A 14,158-nucleotide genomic window follows, 5' to 3' on the forward strand; every position below is an offset into this window, starting at 1 on the left:
AAAGGGACAAGGAAACAAACCCAGAATACTGTGGTGATCTCCTGCGGCTCTGCAGAGCCTGAACCCCTGGAGGTGGTCTCAGGTGCCATGGAGGAGAGGCACTGCGCTTGCGGGGGATGCAGTTTCAGGCACCCAAGCACGAACCACAGGACTAGAAGACCCTTGCTTATTATGGTCAAGCAATAAAACCTAACAGACAGACACAGAGAGCTCTTCTTGTGCCCAGATTTTCAGTTTTCTTTGATCTGGGAAACTAAATAATCATATGAGGGTCTTCAGCAAAGTCATGTAACAGATCAGCAACAAAGCAGGGCACAAGCAGCAGGCCGTGGAGCTGCTGGCCTTTTCAGGAATGCTCATGCTTCAGCTGGGATAATCAAAATAACGGTTGTTGTATCTAGTCAGAGCTTTCCAAGAAACGTCTTTCCTGGAGCTGCAACCCAAACGTGACTGAAACCCTGTGTATCAAATCCCATCCTGTTCTGACATGCTGTCAACATTAAGGAGGCTAACTGGGATCTTAGTGCTTCAAAGCATTACCACTGCAACTGGTAGATTAGAGTAACTGTGCCACATTTCAATCCAAAGAGAAGATAAGCAACATCAAGCAAAAGAAAAGAAGGTTTAGAGACAAGAAGTTGTACAGAAAGTTCTTAATTTTTATCTTTTGAACAACGCTGAAGCTGAATTGAAAAGTTTCAGGTCTGTAGTCTACAAATAGCTGCAAATTGCAGATGCATTAGTGAGAAAATTCTAAAAAGATGCATTAGTGAGAAAATTCTAAAAAAAACACAAAACTCTCAGCACTTTTAGAACACTTTTCCATTGGGATAACTCAGCAAGTAATTGCTATTGTCATTGCATGCATGGCATAACTTGCCTTGGGGGCCAGTGCCAAAGCTGGGATTTTAATTTAGACTTTTAACTCTCAGCCAGCCTCAGCTTTGGTCCTTGCGTAATAGTGCTGTGGTAGAAAATTATCCCCATGGGGCAGATTGCACCTTTGGAAATTTTCAAGGTGGGGTTCCCCTACATGCTGAAGTGGTGTTCGGCTATCAAGAAAGCATCGTCCCGTGTCTTTCTCCCAGAACCCTCCTGGGACTTGCATGATCCAAAATTTACGCAAAAAGGAGTGGACAGGCTTAGAAGGACACTCAGTACCCCTGGAAAATCTCCAGAAAATTAAATGCTATTCCAAGCTGTTCCATACTCCTGCAAAATCACCCTTCCAGAGCATCTGGAGTGGCTTCTGGAGCAGTGGCAGGGCAGAGACGACCTCCTCATTGCTGCAGCATCCTCCCCACAGATCCCTGGAGGACATCTGAGCTTGCAGCAGCCCCATTGTCTGCAGAGTAATCCCATGAATGGATCATGGAGGCATTTCTTCCCCCTACTGCCCCTCCTGCTGATTTTTCCTTGGGAAAGGATGATCTAAGCCCATGTGACTTGGGATTCAATATTTTTACTCTAATAGCAACTGTAGTGTGCTTCCCAAGTGGAAAAAAAGAATTTTGCTTCACTGCCACTGTTGAGCAGCTGCTTAATAGCCCGTACAAAGTCTATCTCTGTGTCCAAATTCAGGCTTCTCCTTTAAGTAACTTACAAACTTGCCTTCTGTAAATGCCTTCTGCTTATTTAAGTGCCAGTGCTGCCCTCATCACTGGGGGAGGAGGGGAGAAAGCTGAAATATGAGGTCATGTTCTAGTCACGTGACTGCTGCAGCATCTGTCAATTGTGATACAATTACTAAGCCATAACTGTGCGTTTATGACATTCAGACCCGCTCAGCAAAGCCTCTCCCCGCCTCTGGTGCCTTCACCCTTTCTGCGCTTAGGGATCATCTTAAAAGTTGTCTAGGCAAACCCGTACCATGAATCACAAAGCATGCATTTTGGCAGTCCGAATATTGCAATGTACCACGAAAATAACATTCTAATTAAATCCTTTCCCTGCAGAAAGCTTCAGGGCAGCCTCTTGGGTGGGACTGGTGGAGCGGCAAATTTAACCTCTGTGTTTCAGGAGAGCTCTGCGCCTGCTCAGCTGAGCAGGAGGGAACACGGTCTCCTGCCCAGAGGAGCTGAGGTTTGAGATTCTTTTCCAAACCGACTGCATGATTCTCACTTCAGCTGCAGTGTGGCTGCGTAGGATATGCAATCACTGGATAAAGTATTATTATTTTATTTTTTTCAGTGACTGTTTTATGACTACAAGAATAGCCAGATCTGTTGTAGGTTATGTCAGGAGGTGCAGCAGCACACCAGTATTTTCTGTCTCTCAGTAGCCTGCCATCTGTATTGCAAACTCAGAAGCATTGCAAGCACAGTGTGGACAAATTCCCATTGTTTACGAGTTTCCACTTTTAATTGGTGGGTCCATGGCAGAGAAGAATGGGTACTACTGCGTACTAGGTAACGCCCCAATTACTAGAACCATATATATATTTCATTGCATAGGGTCCAGCAATATCCTATTGGTTGCAAGTAGTAAATTCAGCAGAACTGTACAAATCCTTATAGATGAGCCCCTGTATGACACAGATTAATCACTATACAAAACATATTAGCCAAATGCAGATTTTTAAGGAAAAATATAAGAATATTTATGCCATACCAAAGTTCAGCTAGCTGAACACCTTATCATTAACGGGGTGGAGGGGGGGGCAAGGTCAATGCTCAGGGAATGTTTCCTTCTGAAGGGTGTTTCTTCTTCTAGAACATTGTGGCATCTTTTGGCAAAGTTGAACAGTTTCCTGAGTCAGAGGTTGCATTTGGATCATCGAGTCAGAGGTTGCATTTGGATCATCATATTTGATAGCCAAGGATGGAATCATCCTCCGCAAATCTTTCCAGTCCTTTTAAAGCCCATTTACCCATTTTTGCTGCCACAACAACTGACGGCTATGAGTTCCACAACAGTATTAAGCACCATGTTAAAGCAATTATTTTCTGTTTGTTTAAAACCTGGTGCCTGGTAATTTCCTTACATTTCAGTTCCCATCAGTTCACGTTTATCTCATATATTAAGCACCATAAAACTATTAGTCACGTTTGATGAGTTATAAGCTGATGCATATACATGACTCAGAAAGTCAGAGAGAAAAGTAAGCAAGCTATTGAACTGGTGGGAAGAAGGACTAGGATCTTTGCTGGCAGCATTTGGGCTGCCTCTTGACGCTAGCACCGGTGATGCAGAAGATGAACTGTACTCTGTAGCTACCCCACAATACCAACCACATACCCTCAAAGGACAAAAGGAATCTGTTAAAGGGGGAAAGACAAGAAATCCTGTAAAGGAGGAATGCAGAACCTCTAAGGTTCTTGTAGCTGTTGATTGGGAAGAGTGAGCAAAGGAGAAAAAAAGATCACCACAATTCCCCTCAAAGCTCTGAGTCCCTTCTGCTTCTGTGGGCCCATTGGAGAGAAACTAAAGAACTCAGCTCTAAGCTCCTTCACGTATTCTCTGGCTTGAAGGAGAGCGCTTACCCAGGTGGCGGTGAGCTGGAGGAGGTTAGGGCAGGCTGAAGATCACAAGTAGATGAACGTACTAAAGTGTCCGAAGGATGTGTTCACCAATAATGCTTCAGAATGGAAATTGCAATTGCTGGGAAATTGGTGATCCCTGAATAATTTTTACAGACCCTACAAAAATTGGCAGAGGCTAATTGATCAAGCTAATATATAAGGGAGAGATTTCTGTGAATGCTGTCAAGGGAGAAGTTGAATTGGCCTTGAATGGAATCTGCTAGCAAAATCCTTAATGACTAACCCAGCTCTGATACAAACATCAATAACAGCAAGAATGAGACCACCCTTTACATAGCCAAATTTGAATCAGCCTCATACCATGCTTTTGTGTTTTAATTCTGACGCGTGGTATGAATGTGTTTGCGACCAACAGGGCACAGGAATTATATCACATCCCTTAGCAGAACATGGAATTTTATGTCTGTAGGCACTTGGTATATGAGAAAATTCAAGAAAAAAGAACAGCAGAAAACAAGGAAGGATTTCATATTCATTATTAGGTATAGCTGTCTCCTAAGTGGCATGTAAAATGTAGCATACCCACTGAAGTCACCCACTGAAGGAATCTGAAGTCATACCCACAGCATTTAATGAATTAAGAAGTGGCGTGAGGCCCACCTTCTCACTTTGGGCTATAAGTGCAATTCAGGCTGCAGGCTGCAAGTTCTGATTGCGTCGTCTCTGATAGTTCGATGTGCATTTTTCTGTCCTCTGCTTTTCTCCTTGTTCCTTTTGACTCTTCTCTTGTATTCTGTATCCCTGTAACACTGGGTTTTTTTCTCAGACTGAAATCTTGAGGGAGGCAACATCTTACTGTGGGCCATAATACGATAGAGCCTCCAACTGCAGCAGGGTCTCCAGGAGTTGTTGTATTACCATGCATGCCTTCGTTTGTATATGTCTTCTTTTGCATTTGATAAATAAGCTGTGCAATGAGAGAGATTTCTAGTTGCAAGAAATTCTCTGAGAGCTTCCTTAACAGAAAAGGCATTTGATGCTTGAAGGAGCATAGTAACAAGTTGGCACTGCATCTAAGCCTTTTATAACAGTTTAATTCACACCCTCTCTCCAAATGTAAATTAATCTAGATTGGGAAATGTTGGAAATCTGAAGCAATGTATGTAATTTGGTACTAGTCAAGGGGTGAGGAAGGAAGAATAAAAGAAAATATCCTGCTCAAACCCTTATATGAGCATTAAGCCAATTTTTAAGCCTTCTAGCTTGAGGCTAATAGTGCTGCTAACACCAACAGACAGAAACTGAGAGTCAGATCCCAAACTTCCATCCCCAGACCTGCTGAAAATTCCTCTAGTGCTTGGAACTTTACAGTTCTCCTTTCCACCTTTTCTTCACAATTAGGAAGGCAAAAATTTTAATGAAACCAAACTAAGTTAGGACTTAGGAAATTATGACTCCAGAGCATGGATTGTGAGGAAAGATGAACCTCTCTAGGTTCTTAATAAAAACAATATGGTAGAAAAATATGATTCTTGCAAAAAAGAGTTTGCTATACACGTATAGGAAAAACACACACATACAGACCGAGTCACATTTGGAAATGCTTTGTTCCATTTGCACAGACATTCTGTAACCCCATAGCTTTTTTTTTTTTTAAAACAAAATTTTCCCCTCTAATGATGGCTCTTTAAAACCCAGGCTGCTTCCCATTAAAATGTTCTTAGGCGTTCCCTAGCAGAGCACAAAGGCTGGTATCCTGCCGTCAGTCAGACAGGTGGCAGGGCACTTGCATAAAAGCTGCCATTAGGATAAGCACTTCTCTTTTGGTTCTGCTAGTGCTTTTTGCACTTAACTCTTTTCCATCCTCTTTTGGAAGGATGGGTGGCTGTCTGGGGGCTGTGTCCATGTTTGCATAGGTGATGCAAATTAGATTGAAGGTGTTTTGGTTACTGCAGATTACCATTTGAGAAATGCACGACGTAGCATTGATTCACCATGGCTGCAAGAGAAGTAAATTAATGCAGGGAGCAATAATTTTGCAGTCCTTGTGTTAATGCAGCACCATTGCATGCAGACACACAAAACTGACTTCCACATAACTATGCTACATCCAGCTCTACTGCCAGGAAAGGACTTGAGGTTTTTAACTTGGTCGAAGTTGTCCATGATTTTGGAGTACTCTGTAAGGTTGTTCATAATTATGCATTGTTACTATCTTAGGAGGAAGGCGACCTATATGACTTTCCTCTGATGTCTTTACTGTATGCGCTGTTATTTCTGCAAATGCTTATATCCCTAAGTTCCTGTCTGCCTCTTTGGGTTTCTCATGGTCAGTAAAATACTAGAGACCCACACACAGGAAGCAGCAACTTCTTTATCTTTTCCAGCTAGAGGGCAACACAAAGAGTGCAGTTCCCTGTCTGAAAACGTTAAGTAGAATTTTCTATTGGCTTTTTGGATAACCTGAAGCAGGATGACCAGTAAAGGAACTGGGGTTTGTCTAAAGCCAACAGACAAATCTAGAACAACTCATCAAGCTTGAAATTAAAACGATTTACAACCATTACTCCCAGCATTTTGGCAGTCATTCTAGTGAATGAATGATCATATTACTTTTTTCTGGAAGAGGAAGGGGGCACAAATTGGAATGCGTGGGAAGATGTCCAGTTTCTTTTCAAAATTTGTGAATTCAAGACCAAGCCCATTTTGACTTGGGAAGAAACAGCTCTCTGAAAATATTTTGCCTGGTTCCAATCACACTTAATCACTGGTTGCCACAGAAATCTTCCTCAGGGGGAATGTTGGAGTTGTCTATGCCTGAAATCCTTTTGTTCCTCTCTTGCACTGCTCAACAGCACAAAGGCCATGTAAAATTTATTTCTAAAGCAAGATCTGCTTTGTTTGGATTCATCCACTGACCAAATTCAGACATCACAGAAGCTGATGCAACTGAGCTGACTCATGCCACCACTGAATTTTTTTCAAAGTCTATTACTATAAGGTAAAGTCTACATCAGTTTTATCTTCTTGAGCTCTTGTTATTGCCCAGCATCAACCATCACTTTCTGATGATGTTTTAATGGGTGGAAGGAGCAGTGAATTTGGTAGCAGTGCACTCATGCATATTCATGAATATGTGAACTGCTGAGGTGTTTTGTCATTCCTAAGTTGGCACGATAATACCAGTTTTCCGATGGAAAACATTTCTTCATGTTAGTCTTTAAGAATTTCATTTAAATGCTTGAATTGATCTTTAAAACATTTTTTATTTGCCCTTGTCACCACAGCTTTTTGCAGCCATCCTAGGAGGAGGTTTTGCAGGTTATGGAAATGGAAGGTCAAGAAGGTTGCAGCCACCTTTAAGAAACAGCTGTGGTATATCATTTACGTCACAAGATGGAGGGGACAAGAGTTGTACATCCCCTGTTTCCACTGACAACACTGATCCTTCACCCCTATTATCCTGTCAACATTATGGACGTACCACAGGATTTCCATCCTATTTTAGAGACATAGAACTGAAAAATTAAGTGATGAGTTCATGGCTGAGTTTTGACAGACCTTGGACTAAAGGGTTAGATTACCTAGGTCAAAACGTCAGCCTCACTCTATCTTTCATCCCTACACAGCTGAGATTAAAGTTTTACAAGGTCATCATGAACTACCCAAAGAGCCCACACAGGTACATCTGAAAATCCAGCTGTAAAATGTGACAGTGAGATCCACTGAATATTTTGGGATAACTATCCTTTTTCTTTTCTTTTTTTTTTTGATTTTTTTTCAGAGAGATAGGAGCTGAGCTCTGTTGAAACTAGTGCAGTGTTTGTGGCTTCAAACAGTTATACATACATTTTAAAAAGCTAGTTTCTCTATAGATACCTGCTAAAGAAGCCTGCTCATCCTTAGCACAGTGTTTTCTGACTGCTATTAAAAACAGAACCCATGAAAGCAATAAAGAAAACAGTGAAATGACAGTGAACACCACCACTGGTATAAAAGAGACCGTCAGCAAGAAAATGTTCAAAACCAAACCACCACCCCACACACAGCAAAAAAACCATCCCAGCCTACCATTCCCTCATGCTTCTGGTCCTTCCTAGAAACTTCAGGACTCCAGAAGCTTCATTTTTTTTTTTCTCATCCTGAATCATGGACCAACACATTGCAAAGATGCTCTCTCTGAAGCCATATTTTGAGGATCAAGGAAAGAGTCCATAAAGCATCTTTCCTTCTTACTGACTGACAAAACCCCTTAATTAATGCAGAGTTAGGATTTCCTGGCAGTAGCTGGAGCCCTTATAAAATATCAGCTTCAGCAAAATTCAGACTTTTGGAAGCCAGGAAATACAGAGTTTAGGTCAACATTCAGGCAACCTTTGTTTTTCCCTCCTGGGAGCTGGCAATAGGAACAGGGAACTGGCAGTATTTGCTGAGTTGAATATTGCTGTGTCAAATGGTAGCAGACTCGGTAAACTATGGTAGTCGGAAAGATGGGAGGCCATACCTCTCAGATGGGGCCGCAGCCCCATCACTTCTGTGGGTGGGATCAAAAGACCAACATATATATGTACCCCGAGATAGCTGCATGCCTCTTTTCACGACTTGAGTTCTGTATGTTCAGTCAGCACCCCGGGAGGCAGAGATGTTTTAGGGAAAATATTCAGTGGGCTTAATAATATATATGTGACCAAATACTGTTATCTGGTGAGTAATGGGAAAGATCGATTTTAATTATTATGGAATTGTTTCTAGGAAACTCATTCAGCGTGCATGTAAAGGAAGCGTCATTGCAAATACAGCCCCCTTTTCCAAAGAGAAGGCGTGCCTGAGCTATAGTAGATACATACAGTGTTCTCTGAAAGACGCTCACTGCAAAGGTGAATTCTTTCTATTGCAGATACATTGAGGCATTGTTACGAAGGTTGGAGTTAATATTGCTTTATTATCCTCTGTATTTCCTGGTTTCTCAGAGCTTTGAATTATGCTGAGCTCAACTTTATGGAAGCAAGTGAGCAATCTTAACCATATGTTAACAAATCTTTTCAGCAAAGTAATGTCTTTAATAGGGACGTATTTTTTGTAGATTTTTGGAGGTTCTTTAGGTCCTTGTAGTTACTATTGCAACAAGGGCACAACTGAAATGAAGTAAAGGGAGCTCTGGACTCTGAAGCCCTGTTCCCTTGAACAGGGTTGTCACCATTCACTGAAATATTTGGAGGCTGAAGATATTGACAGTGTAATGAGAGAATCCTCAGAAATTATGGTTCCACATTGATTACAATAAACACCTAAAATGAAAATGATGGGTCTCCCCTCTCCTCCCCCCGCTCCACTTCCTATCAGGATATACATAACCCTGCCTGAGAAAATTTCCAGCACGCTCTTCTCTTCCAGCCCTATTAAGTCATTAACATTTTAGAAGCTATTAGCACTTAAAGAGTTTCTCTTTGCTCTCCGATACTGTGCTGCTGCAGGCATGCTTCACAGCGGGCTGCTTACAGCCCCATGCTCCCCTGCATATGCTAGGTTCCCGAAGTCTGGATTTCTGTCCTCAGGTCTGTTTTTGAATCCCCTCCAACATTCTCCATGAGCCAAATTACATGACAAATTGTTGAAGAGGACAGCCAAGGAAGGACTTAACCTGTCCCTCCTAGCGCAGAGTGGGTTCAGGTCCTAGAGCAGGACTGAGTGGGGGGACTTCAGGGTTCCCCGCCTTCCCATTCACTTCTCCCGTTCTCTGCCATCCAACCCCATTTCCCAGTATCCCATCCATCACCATTCTTTGCCTTCACATGACACCAGACTTTACCAGGCATTTCACTGGGAAGGTGATAACTGGCAGGGGTTAAAATACGGCTAGAATATGATATTTTTCTGTGTGAAACACCCTCAAATCAAGAAAGATGTTTGTTTCAGCATTTGGCTATAAAATTGAATCTTAGTGGTGCAGAGAAGATTAACTAATTTTGGGGCTTCCATCTATCAAGTAGATCAAGAATCAGCTTCAAAGAAGCTGACGAAAGAAGTCCAGGCTTCATGAAAGTTTGGGGAAAATTCAGAGGTCAGCTTTAGGCGCAGATTGATTTGTAGTAAGTCAAATTAAAAAAGGTATTTTTTCACATATATATGGTTAGAGCTGGAGGATTTGTTGGTTGGTTAGTTGTTTTTGCTACAGAGGGAAATACTACCCAGAATTACCAGAATTAATCAATAATAGATACTGGTAAGAACCAAGGGAAATAATTTGCATTGGAATTAGTATAGCTCAGTAAAAATGAAATTCGGTACACGTAGGCCTTGCAATGATGATATCCATCCTAGTAAATTACACAAAGCCAAGGTATATTCTTGAATGACAAGACTCAGTTGTCAGCACTGCGATATCCGCAGAACATTTTTGGGGGTACTTTTGGGTGGAGCAACATGGGGAGACTCTCCCAGGGAACTCACCAAGGCCACAGAGAAGTCAGCTTTGACATGGCACCATTCCCAACAGAGCAGAAGACATCAGTGTCATGGACATGGCCAGATTGTGCCTGCTGGTCCCAGAGCCATGGAATAGGCTCAGGCACAACTGAGTTTAGTTCAAGGGTTGTAGGTTGTGGCCTTTTTGGCTCCTCAAAGACAGTTTTCATTTAGCTAAAATGAAAGATTGCTAAAGGTTTAATTTTGCCCTCCAAGAGCCACATCTGGGATAATCACAGGCACGAGCAGCAAACTCAGACACAACACAGCAGTGATCCTGGTGCCTTCTGGAAGTCTAGTGTACAGCCAAGTACAAAACAGGAAACCTGTTATCTCATGGATTCATTATATGATGACCTTAACTTCCAGTAAAGCCAGTAGAACTGGAGGATGATTTGTAACGTATAAAACGATGCTCAGTTTTAACTTTCCAGAGCTAGAAGTTTCAGGGGATTGGTTTCGTTCCAAAATACATGGTTGCCAGGAAAAAGTCAGTATTCCCTATGCAAATCCTGCCCTGTTCCTGTAAAAAGAATACGTCTTCTGGTCTCTGGTTCAAGATCTTCTTTCATTCTCCTTTTTGGTACGCCATGGTACATAATAGCCATGCCAGACTATACAGTCTTCAGCACTGGAATGAGTCAGAGGTGTATATTTCGTAGCAACCATGAAAGGGATGTTCTGATGCTATGGTGATGTATGGAGCCACATAGGTAGCATCAACAGAGGATGTTAAGTGCTGAGAGGAAGCGTTTGCTTGCTGAGTCCTCTCTTCTGTGTCTCTCTACAGCTCTACAAAAAGCCCCATCATGATACAGATTTTATTTCCAACAAAATGTCTGGTGAACTGCAAGTAATTGTCACCTTGGCCTGAGGAAGACACTTGCTTCTTTTTGACACTTTGACCAGCGCTAAATAGCTGAGTAGTGATTTATTCTGTTCAGGCTCTTTCACTGCTTAGGGAATAGCACCAAAAGAGCTCTAGCATCATTTATTTTATAGTTTAGTGCTATATCTTGAAATCCCAGATTTTTCAAGAAACCTGTGGGAGGTAGGTGCCCTAATCTCACCAAGTTTCCAAGGGATTTATTCTCTCTGGTGTGTAGAAAACTGCAATTTACATTGGCCTGAATAAAACACAAGCTTAATTTTAGGCTTGGGCCTGGGTCTGTGGACTTCTTGTATTTGAAATTAAGTATTTTCTCAGAGGTTAACTGAATCAGACACTTTTGTTCCTTTTTTGGTTGGCTGTTAACTGAATCAGACACTTTTGTTCCTTTTTTGGTTGGCTGTTTCTTTTTTTTTTTTTTTAATATCTATTCTACCCCTACATTTTCTCATTCTTCCATCTCCCTCCATTTCTTGCAGCATCCTTCACCCTGCTTTAGCTTTCCCTCTCTTTTTTCCTTCCTCTCTCCCTAAGGAATCTTCTTTTCCAAGTGTAGTAAAGTAGTGTTATATTTAATTTCTTCCTTAATTTCCTAAGAGGGGCTGGTAAATAGCATGCTAATGAATTTGGCAGCAAACACTAATTTGGTAGGTATTACAAGGGTCAGCATGGCATAAATAACTCTAGAGAAATCAAGATACAAACAGAAAAAAAAAAAAAAAAGAAAAAGAAACAAGATCTTTAGAAACAGATATGGAGAAAACCAATCCAATTCACAGTTATTTCTTAGGACAGAGAAAGCTGGAATGTTGGGCATGTAGCCACGGTTTGTATCAGCTTGATCCTGTCCGTTTTAACCGTGCCTTCATTCACTTGCTCTCCTTTTTATGTGTGGTGCGTTGGTTGAATTTCTTCAGGGATTGCACCATAAACTCTGCAGAAGAGAAGCTCTTTTCCAGTCTATATTTGAGCAGTTCCTATTCAAACCAAACACTTACCTTAATTAAGGACACGAGACTATTGCAAAACACTAGAGTAATTATTAATAACAGTGTGGCAACACAGCATTGCTGCAAAATTTGATATATTCTTGGAATGTGTATCTAAGAGAATCGCAGCTCAGAAGTGGACAGCACTTGTTGGGGGTGCTTCTGCTTGGACAACAATGTGGAAATCTGTGCGCTTCATTACTGAAAACACTGACAAAGAGGTTTCAAGGGAAAAAAAGATACTATGAGTTAGAAGGGAACAATACTGTTTTATCATAGTTTATCATGCCATGAGCATGAGGGAGTGCATAAGCTGTGCAGAGGATGAAAATTCAGTTTTATGAACATTGTTGAGGTTTGTCTTTGTCCTAATCAGGAATGCCACCTGCAAATTTTGAAGTCTCTTAAAAAAAACACTTTTAGAAGGAAAATGAGGATGATTGAAATGTTTAATGACGTCATCTTTTCATTTATGTTTCACTGTATTCTAAAACTATGCTAACTTAAATTGAAAACAGTGATTTAGAAATGAAAACATTTTGCTTTTAAAATATAAAACCTGAGTGCTTTGAAGCTGCTGTAACATTTTTCTACCTTTCTTAAAACATTTTCAAGAATTCACATGATTTCAAAAAGTATTCACCTCAAAGGAGCTGCCTTTTCAGAGCAAGGGGTTCCACTGATGTATTTTCTTTGACCGTCTTTAAAGCTCCTGCACTACAGTTATTAAGAAAAAGCACATAGGTTAGTGATTGTGACACTTTCCAGTGGCTAGTGCCGAATTTATTTTTAAAACATTGTATCTCATTCTCAGCAGTGAGTTCTAGTTTTGGTCCTGGTGCCACTGTTCTGCTACTGGCAAGCCGTGTATAAAGTCAACTAACCAAAGACTCCCATCTTGCAAAAAGGAAGGAATTTATTTAGGGTGGTTAATACAGTATCACAAGCTGTAATAGCACAACAGAGTAAGATCAGACAATTCAAGAGACTTGTGCGGGAGCTTTCCATAGCAGGGACCACACCAGGTTGCTCCCTGAAGAGACCAAGTGTGTTCCCCCTGCTTGCGACGTTCAGCCCCATTGAAGAGGACCGCTATAGGTATGCTGAAGTGCCAGTGTGCTCCAGCAATCAGATGACTACAGCAGATGACCTAAAATGCGTCTTTTTTTATTCTGATTTTATATACTGCATGCCTTTGCTTGGAGACATCGCCACGTTCACGAAACATTATGAGGGAAGCAAGCACACAGTCGGGACTCTTTAAATTGAGAGGAAATTAGTACCAGTGCTCTTGTAAATTATTAAAAAAAATATTTGGCGTAGAGTACAGACTGACATTCAGAAGGAATTGGATCTGCAACTACTGAATTGCGTATCCATTTTTGGCACCTTAGAAATACGTGATTTGTTTCCTCCGTAGTACCTGAGATACATAAACATTCTCTGCATTGCATACTCTTGGGTAGAGAAGCAAAACTGTGATGACTGGATACATAAACGGCAAAGACGGCATTCTCACCATTTATGACAACAATAAGTCATTCTGACTGAGAGCCAGGCTTGTGTTATGTCCATTGAGGTGTTACCTTCTGCTGCTTAGGGACTGCTCGAAAATGGGAGATTGATTGGTCTGAAAGACGATATGCTGCAAACAGGGCATTCGGATGACATTGCCCTTTTCACTGACTTTCCTCAAGACTTAACATTCCTTGTAAGTCTAAAAGTTTTTTTAGAGGATCATAAACCATGTCTCCAATCTTGCACAGACCAGCATGCCTAAAAAATGAATCCTCTGATGGACTATTGTGGGAGTAATTTGAGAGTTTTTCACACATCGCTTCAGGCTTTGGCTGGGAATTGGCATTTTTAGGGGCATTTCCTCAAATGTTGGCTACTCCCATGAAGTCATTTCACCCAACATGGGAAGTCACACAGAATCACAGAATGGTTCAGGTTGGAAGGGACCTTAAAGATCATGTAGTTCCAACCCCACTGCCATGGGCAGGGACACCTCCCACTAGACCAGGCTGCTCAAAGCCCCATCCAGCCTGGCCTTGAACACTTCCAGGGATGGGGCATCCACAGCTTCCCTGGGCAACCTGTTCCAGTGCCTCACCACCCTCACAGTAAAGAATTTCTTCCTGATCTCCAATCTAAATCTCCCCTCTTTCAGTTTGAGGCCGTTACCCTGTGTCCTATCATTACACTCCCTGATAAAGAGTCCCTCCCCATCCATCCTGTAGGCCCCAAGTCGTCCACCTTTGTAGTGAGATGAGTGCCACTCTCTAGCGGTGCACATCCATCTGGTGACAAAGTGAGGCACCACGGCTTAT

General features: G+C 41.7%; 1 protein-coding gene across 7 annotated transcripts in view; it reads right to left on the reverse strand.

The window, feature by feature from the left end:
• TMEM247 (transmembrane protein 247) overlaps positions 1-14,158 on the reverse strand; it is a 142,690-nt gene that overhangs the window by 125,470 nt on the left and 3,062 nt on the right. Inside the window, exon 1 of one of the 7 annotated variants that reach the window (XM_054196133.1) lies at positions 9,933-10,332. The exons of the other annotated variants lie outside the window; for them this stretch is intronic. The gene's annotated coding sequence lies outside the window, so the exon portion shown is untranslated. Of the gene's footprint in view, positions 1-9,932; positions 10,333-14,158 lie in introns of those variants that run through there. 7 annotated transcript variants of the gene reach the window in all.

Source organism: Rissa tridactyla, chromosome 3 (genome assembly GCF_028500815.1).
Source record: "Rissa tridactyla isolate bRisTri1 chromosome 3, bRisTri1.patW.cur.20221130, whole genome shotgun sequence".
In the NCBI taxonomy this organism is placed as follows: Eukaryota; Metazoa; Chordata; class Aves; order Charadriiformes; family Laridae; genus Rissa; species Rissa tridactyla.